The sequence below is a fragment of the Medicago sativa genome, chromosome 4 (genome assembly GCF_051527215.1).
Source record: "Medicago sativa cultivar Bolivia chromosome 4, Bolivia_mono, whole genome shotgun sequence".
Classification (NCBI taxonomy): Eukaryota; Viridiplantae; Streptophyta; class Magnoliopsida; order Fabales; family Fabaceae; genus Medicago; species Medicago sativa.
In genome coordinates this window covers 18,789,391-18,798,732 of record NC_140752.1, presented here as the reverse complement: position 1 = coordinate 18,798,732, position 9,342 = coordinate 18,789,391, and the positions used below count along the sequence as shown (strand labels likewise).

At 36.5% G+C, this 9,342-nt stretch overlaps 1 protein-coding gene across 1 annotated transcript in view; it reads right to left on the bottom strand.

Moving 5' to 3' along the window:
* The window catches only part of LOC146926944 (putative disease resistance protein RGA1), a 38,657-nt gene that overhangs the window by 15,055 nt on the left and 14,260 nt on the right, over window positions 1-9,342 (bottom strand). The gene's annotated exons all lie outside the window — the stretch shown is intronic.

The following is a 9,342-nucleotide window of genomic DNA, read 5'->3' as shown; positions in this document are numbered from 1 at the left end:
TATTGTCTTTGGATTTCTAAACTGTTGTATTTGGATTTCCAAATTCTATTATCTACCGAAGTTGTTACTAGGTTGAGTCACGACCAGCTCGCTCTCTTTAAGACGTTTCGTGGCACTGCCCAAAATTGTGCAAGACAGACTATCAACCACGTCGCCTCCAGGATAAAACAAGCCCAGCTACAACTGTGCGGTTAACTACTGCACTATAGAAAACCGTTCGAGATTTACACCTTCAATATGGTACTAAGACCACTCTTTTAATACTGAAACCACTTTAATATGATATTATTACCATTCTATTATGGTGCTGAGACCACTCAAATATGGTGTTTCCACCATTCTAACCTTTAAGTTCTTCAAACTATCAATATGGTACTATGACCACTCAAATATGGTGTTACCACCATTTCTCCTCAATATTGTTATAATATTTATATACGGTTAAGATCATCCTTGATTCCGACGGGACATTGTTATTCCAAATAGGGACTATGATCTTAAAAGTACTCTTTATTCCGAAGGGACGTATATTACCGAAGGGACTATGTTTTTAAGACCATTCTTAATTCCGAAGGGACATTAAACCGAAAAGGGACTATGGTCTTAAGAACACTCTTAATTCCGACGGGACAGAAAAAAGAGATGAAGAAAAGAAAGACTCGTCAACACAAGTCAAGAAAGGGAGAAGAGAGAAAGAGTTCCCGACAACTCAATGAAACTCTTTTGTGTGTGGAATGCACTATGTGAGATCTCTATTTATAGGGAAAATTCACAACTAATAAGTGAGAAACTTTGGGAACAAATAATATGAGAAACTTTGGGAACAAGTAATATATTACTTTTTGATTAAGTTATTCACATATTAGTTCTAATACAAAAATATCTCAATTGAGTACCGAAATATATATTAAGTACAAAAATATATTTCAGATCAAGTACTAAAATATATTAGATTGCCTACCAAAATATTTCAGGTTATATTCCAAAATATTCTAGATTGCGTTCCAAAATATTTTAGCGAAACTTGGGGACTAAGAAAACACTTTCTGACTAAGAAAACACTTTCTAATAATGATTAAATTAATTATTTAATTTATCATTTCCAAATAATATTTTAGCGAAATTTGGGGACTAAGAAAACACTTTCTAATAATGATTAAATTAATTATTTAATTTATCATTTCCAAATAATAAAATATATATTAATACTAAGAAAACACTTTCTAATAATGATTAAATTAATTATTTAATTTATCATTTCCAAATAATAAAATATATATCAATATATATATTTTTTCTATAGTGTTTACTTCGTTCACATAATTATGTACTCCCATTAATTAGAGGTACACCCCCACTATATAAACACTACTAATGTGTGTGTTCCATCCGATGTGGGACTTCCACTTTTTTCAATTCAAGTTGTAGGCGACACCTTGAATGCTGTAAGCAACTCTTGTTAATCGGAATATTATCCGCTATGCAAAGGTTCAAGTTGTAGGCGACACCTTTGTTTACTAGCAAATCTTATGGAGACGTCTTTGACGTTATTTCTGAAACCATTTTTTAAATTCTAGTGGGGGATTGTTGGAACATGTGTGGAAATTGAGTTAAAAAGACTAAACACAAATTCCCATGTTGGGTAGAACTAGTGTTGTGTGAATTGAAAAAAGTGGAAGTCCCACATTGGATGGAACACACACATTGGGTAATATATGTCCCTTCGGAATAAAGAGTACTTTTAAGATCATAGTCCCTATTTGGAATAATAATGTCCCGTCGGAATCAAGAATGATCTTAACAGTATATAAATATTATAACAATATTTTTCTATTTGAGGAGAAATGGTGGTAACACCATATTTGAGTGGTCATAGTATCATATTGATAGTTTGGAGAACTTAAAGGTTAGAATGGTGGAAACACCGTATTTGAGTGGTCTTAGCACCATAATAGAATGGTAATAATACCATATTAAAGTGGTTTCAGTATTAAAGAGTGGTCTTAGTACCATATTTGAAGGTGTAATTCTCGAACGGTTTTCTACGGTGCAGTTGTAATATCCCGCCTGTCAGTAACGGAATATTACCAGTCGATCGCGTCAGAAGATTAATATTTCGAAAGAAGGTTTGAAGGAAATATTTTTCAAGTGATGTCAGCTCATTACGTAATAAATATCAGAGTCGGATTTAACACGTTTAAAGGCAAGGGCATAATGGTAATTTCACCCTAAAGGATATTTATTTTGAATTGAGGCCCAAAATATCTCATTTTTCAACCTCTTTCTCTTTCTAGGTTAGAGAAAAGAGTTTTGCTCTCTCTTCTCTCTAACCATCGGCCTCTCTCTTCTCTCCTTATCTCCTCAAATTATCAAATCTTCCTCTTCATGGATTATTAAGTTGGTAATGAATCATGCATCATGATTTCTTCTCCTCCTCTTTCAAGAACAATTAGAGACTTTGGGGGAATTCCATTACTTCTTCTCCTCTTCATCAACTTTACTTGAAACTCCATCTTCTCAAGGTAAGATTTCAATCTAAGATCTTTTATGAACCCTTAAGCTTAAAGAAGTGTGTAATTGGTTTGATTTCTTTATTTTTCCTCTCATCCATGAAACTAGGGTTTTGGTTTGGCAAAGTTGGAATTTGAAACATGAGTTGTTTTAGTCTTCATAGTTCATGGACCAAGAAGCTAGGGCCTTGAGTTGTCTTTAAGCTTTGATGTCAACTTGGGGTCAAGATCATGAACTAGGGTTTCAAGAGAATCAAGTAGTGGGTTGATGATGTTTGTGGTAGGTATGCAATATTGGAAGCAACTAGTGAAAGATGGAGCAAGAGCTAGAGCATGGGTGGTGTTTCTTGAATGACTTAAAGCTTTGGAAGCAAGCTAGGGTTTTGTTATGTGATGATGATGATGCTTGAGAGATTTGGGATCAATTACAACACGATAGGTGAGTTCCTTAGTTAGCTTCCTACCCTTTTGGGATTGTGTGATTATGCTTGCAAGGAAACATATATGTTTAGGGCTTATACATAGAAATTGTTATTCCTTTTAATGTCATGCTTTCAATACATGGAAATACTTGCTACAAGACTATTTTGCAGGTTCTAAATGATCCATAGAGTCATGATATGCCTTAGGATATTTTGATTTGAGGATTTTGGGTCAAAAACATCGTTTTTGCACTTCTGGACTGTCATAACTCGCAACAGCGAGTAATTACTCGCCATGGCAAGCAAGCAACATCGAAAGGGGTGTTTACTCGCCGCGAACTCGCAGTGGCGAGTTAGGTAACTCGCAGTGGCGAGTAGGTGAACTCGCAGTGGCGAGTAACAGGGTGGCAGCACCCTGTTCGCCCGCTACAGGCCCTTTCACCGCCGTTCGATCCAGTTTTTCTACGTGCAGTCTTTTACAGTATTAAACCCCTCAAGTCATGACCCCAAGGCATAGCTTTATACATGTTTTTATCCAATAGTAAAGCAAGTATTTATATTGTATAGAGAAGCATGACATACGAGGGAAATATTTGTTTCACGACCGGGTAGCAAGTTATATTTCAAGTACGAAAATGGGACTAGAGCCTCGACATAGTAGTCGAGAACTAGAATGATTAGGAGCGAAGTATGTTATCTTCGCACATGATTAAGATAGATATATTAATGCATAAGTCGTGGACAAGATAGTTATCTTTACACCACGATATGAATGAACAAGTATGAACACTTACCGTAAATCGGATCGATCAAGGTTCTGAGGTAAGCTTTAAGCATGATTAGGTATAACCTAAATAAATGAACTTATGCACGGCAAGACTATGACCTAATAAGTGTAGGTGACATGTCTCTTGATATCCACATCAGGGGGATACAAGGGGTTCTCGTTATGAGAACGATTCAAGCCGTAAGGGACCCGCATGTCACTGAGTAAGTAAGAATGTAGGTGTTCGTGTCTCTTGTAATCCATGAAGGTATGGATTCAAGGGGTTCTCATGATGGGAACGGGGAAAGCTCCGTAAGGGGATCGCACGACACTGAGGGAGTCCGATGTACGTACATCGGTCATGACGGGATTGTACTCGGGGTTACTCCACCCGGGACTTTCCGTAAAATGAATCAAGATAAGAATGTTTGTTCAACGCTAACATAATGAATAATGAACTTAGATACGATTATGTATGATATGATTATGTTTACGAATGAACTCATGTATGTTATGTTAAATGCAAGTTATGACTAGGACAAGTAAATAATGTGATGCCGATGACGTACTTAGGTTTCCCTAATCGTCCGGCTTAGGATTGTGTCATGAACATGTTATATGAAGACCTCGATACATTATCGTATCTTGGCATAGTGGTCTTAGGTTCCCTTGACCGCCATGACACATATTATGATAGTAAGCCTATAACAAGTAAGATGAATTATGACGGCTTTAGTATGCACTACCGTCTAAGCATGCAAGTCCCCACACACGTATAATCAACCGTCAGGTTGTAAAGTAGACACGTGGTGACCGTAGGTTTCCCTTGAGGTTGCCTATAGCCTAGGATTAGGTGGAACTCACTGAGACATTATGTCTCATCCCAATCCTTATTTGTTTCAGATATCAGGTGGATTAGCAAGCTAGTAGCCGAATGGATGATACGACAAGTGTTCGTTCGTACTTGCAGCTGGATGGTGTGGATTTTAAAGGATGCTTTTATTATGTTTTATAAAAGTTAAGTTGTATTATCATCGTACGAACGCCCTTGTTGTCTTTTATATTCATTCGAAGTTTTATTGTTGTAAATTATTAATGTATCCAGTACTAAATTCAACGCACGTGCTAGACTTTCTAGATACGTCTAGTATGGGTGTTACATTTGGTATCAGAGCAGGTCGATTCAGACCGTGCCTTGGGTCGTTAAGTTACAATAAGGTAGTGGGACCATTGGGTTCCGGGTAAAAGTTCTAGTTGTCATTGTTAGTTGAGCCTGATCAACTCAATTTAACAATTGACGATTAGGATAGACGCCTGAGAGCTGAATAGGACCCAGGAGGAATGAAGTAAGAGATGAAGTTGCCTTGAAAGGTAAGAACTCGGGATGAGTATTAGTAAGGGGTTGCAGTGCCAGAAGGTGGACGGTGAACTAGGTTGTAGAAGTATAGTTCCTCTGGGGATGTAAGGTAAGGTTAAGTAGGAATGTTCCGAAAGTGTTGGGTAAGATGTGGAAGATACTTCGCATACCTGTAAGTAAGAGTTTGGAAATGTTTATGTATGATCTGAAGTTTTAGTAAGAGCTGTTGTGGAACAGATTTATTGTACAGGAAGAAGTCGACGTTGTTGACGGAATTAGTAGGCTCGCAGGGATAGCGTTATGTAAATGAGTTAATGAATTTGTAAGATCAGGGTGGACAAGGTTCTAGTATACGGAAACTGCAATAAGCGACGACGTAACTAGGAAAGTTTATGATTGTCAGAGCTAAGGCGTTAAATTTCCGACGTGCCAGAATTGTATCGATATAGGTTGATGGTTGTTGTGCACATATTAAAGAACATTTTACGATGATGGGAATGAATGATATGCATTGGGGTACTTGAGAAATAAGGATTTTATGCAAAGTAATTTTTGGAAAAGAATGTTGAACTGAAGAAGCTCACCAATAGCGAACCTGAGGCGAGGTTTCTATTTTTCCGAAAACGGTCAGTTCGTCTCAAGGGTTTGCAGTAATTATTGGAGAGTTATTTTTGTAATAATATTTTAAGTAATGAAAACCTTTATGACAACAAGTGACGAATGCATATCACACCCTAAGATTTTCAAAAGAAGAAAGCATGAGCAACTATCGACGGAATTGATTCGATTCAAGGTAACTTTGGAAGTTATTGTGTCAAGGGTCGAGAAGGAGTTCTGATCAAGAATCTAGAGGTTCTGGTATTTAGAATAGATGTCACGGAATTGAAGACATGAAGTAAGAATTAAAGTGATGTGGAGCTATAGGAAATTACAAGGTTCTTGGTTTTGTGGAGTTATGAGTATCCCTCGAACCTACGTTTTGCTTAATTGATTTGCAAAGGCTCGTTAGGATGTTGAATTATAAAGTTTACAAGATTTTAGAAGAACATGCGCATATGGGTGATTGAAGTTGATATTTTTGGGAATTCAAAGAGGAATTTGTAGGTACCGGTTGTTACGACTCATATAACGTAGACTAAACTCACTGGGACAAAAATTTGATAGCACGGTTGTGTTATAAACCCGTTCTGTGAATTTAGAGTAACGACGGGAGCCTAGGTTCAGTAGGGTTTTTATATACAAACAATGGGAAATCATCAACGTCAATGGCCCGTGTGCTAGATTATGAAATTTTTCTTTAAAAGAAAAACTAACGAGCAAGCAATGGTAAGATTGAGCAAAACATAGCGTGAGAGAATGTCGAATTGTAATGTTAGATGCATAAGGAAGGTACGTAAGGGTGCAAGATGAGTTTACCCTGGAAAGTTGGAAGGATGAATTATGTAAATAGTAAGTATGTAATATCAAAGATGTATACTATGAATTCAAATTACCGAGAATAATTGAGTGAAGTAGGTGTATGTCAAGAGAAAGGGTCATCTTGAGAGTAATCTTACAAGCTAAGAATAGAGCAGGATGGCAGAGATGGTTGCAACATAGAAAGTTTGAGAAGAGCTCACGAAGATATTATCGAAATGATAGAAGGAGTGTGAAGACCACTCGTCTCAACGGATTAGAGAACTAGTCAAAGTCAACCGGTGGGAATCAGAGTAGCGCTACGGAAATTAATTGGTAAAGTTGTGAACGGTGACTATGGAACTTTGGTTGTAAGAATCTTTACAAAGAATGTTGGGAAAGTAATATAAGTTAAATAAAAAGTACTATGAGACCAACAAGGAATTCTCGATGTAGCGAGTAAGTATTGATGTTTATGTGGTCAGTGATGATTAAGGTAAAAGGATAAGAAATGTATCTTTACTTAAGTAAGACAAGGAAGACTAGAGTTGCCACAGAGGAAGTATTCGGGTTGTCTAATTGTTGTTATTGAATATGTAGAAGAGCATAAGTTATGACGATGGAATAAGGTTCATGAGAATTACATGATGAAATACATACCCTCCTATACCAAACTTGTTAAATGATAACGATACTTGCTAGAATAGTGACAAGATATGATTGAAATTTTCTTAAAGTTAAGATTGGTATTAAGGAACTTGGAAACGAAATTGTTTTAAAAGTATAATATTAAACATTGATGAAACCAATGAGGTGCGCGATAAGTGAGCAATCTCACTTAAGACGTACCGACTTCAGGACCAACTTGATATGGACAAGTTTGTGGCGGGTGGTAAAACCTTTTTAATAAATGTAAAGACCCGTCATGTGGTTCTGAGGTATCATTGCGAAATCAGTTTCAAAATGAGATTTTCCTTATCCAAGTAAATGTTCGTTCCAAGAACCTAAGTATCAGAGTTTAGAAATTTCTTGAAGTAAAGTACTAGATGGGTATCGTTATTGACTAACAAGAAGTAGTATTCGGAAGTATGCCAGTTTTATGGAGATAAAGTATTAAGAGGAGTTAGCAATGTTGGTGTGATATTAATATCATACGGGATGCATGGATCTTTGCTAAGAGTATTCAATTGCAAGTGCAAATGGATTTTGCTAGGAGGGCAAACCATATATTTGGTCATTTGATTGTCAAGAGAATCGAAGTAATTAATTTCATTTCTCCATGCCAAGATAGACGAGCTACCCATGGTTTCTGAAGAGTTTGAAAGAAATGTACGGAACCATCAAGGTAAGTAACATAAGTAAGAAGAATAAGTCGCCAAGAGCGATAAGGAAAGATTATGTATGTAAGATAAGATGTATGCAAGATAATATGAATTAGATGCACAGAAGCACTACAAGGTAAAGTCTGAGTGTTTCAGTTAATTATAAATTACTTATTTGATGGTTAAGCTAAGCAGTTAAGGTGTGGAATTAAAACAATTAATCCTTAAGAAGCAAGGTAAGAGTCAATCATGATGTTCTAGATAATTTTGTGATTTGATAAAGCGGTTATGCTCGTTGTGTGGATTAAGAAAGAGGATGAATTACACGTTTTGATGAGGAAAGTATGCTTTGAACTCGTTGGAGTGAGTATGAACGACTTTGTTTAACTGAAAACTGAAGAAGACGAGTTTAATCTTAGGGATTGGTAGATGGTTTTCGAATTTCGAGGACGAAATTCTTTTAAGGGGGGTAGAATGTAATATCCCGCCTGTCAGTAACGGAATATTACCAGTCGATCACGTCAGAAGATTAATATTTCGAAAGAAGGTTTGAAGGAAATATTTTTCAAGTGATGTCAGCTCATTACGTAATAAATATCAGAGTCAGATTTAACACGTTTAAAGGCAAGGGCATAATGGTAATTTCACCCTAAAGGATATTTATTTTGAATTGAGGCCCAAAATATCTCATTTTTCAACCTCTTTCTCTTTCTAGGTTAGAGAAAAGAGTTTTGCTCTCTCTTCTCTCTAACCATCGGCCTCTCTCTTCTCTCCTTATCTCCTCAAATTATCAAATCTTCCTCTTCATGGATTATTAAGTTGGTAATGAATCATGCATCATGATTTCTTCTCCTCCTCTTTCAAGAACAATTAGAGACTTTGGGGGAATTCCATTACTTCTTCTCCTCTTCATCAACTTTACTTGAAACTCCATCTTCTCAAGGTAAGATTTCAATCTAAGATCTTTTATGAACCCTTAAGCTTAAAGAAGTGTGTAATTGGTTTGATTTCTTTATTTTTCCTCTCATCCATGAAACTAGGGTTTTGGTTTGGCAAAGTTGGAATTTGAAACATGAGTTGTTTTAGTCTTCATAGTTCATGGACCAAGAAGCTAGGGCCTTGAGTTGTCTTTAAGCTTTGATGTCAACTTGGGGTCAAGATCATGAACTAGGGTTTCAAGAGAATCAAGTAGTGGGTTGATGATGTTTGTGGTAGGTATGCAATATTGGAAGCAACTAGTGAAAGATGGAGCAAGAGCTAGAGCATGGGTGGTGTTTCTTGAATGACTTAAAGCTTTGGAAGCAAGCTAGGGTTTTGTTATGTGATGATGATGATGCTTGAGAGATTTGGGATCAATTACAACACGATAGGTGAGTTCCTTAGTTAGCTTCCTACCCTTTTGGGATTGTGTGATTATGCTTGCAAGGAAACATATATGTTTAGGGCTTATACATAGAAATTGTTATTCCTTTTAATGTCATGCTTTCAATACATGGAAATACTTGCTACAAGACTATTTTGCAGGTTCTAAATGATCCATAGAGTCATGATATGCCTTAGGATATTTTGA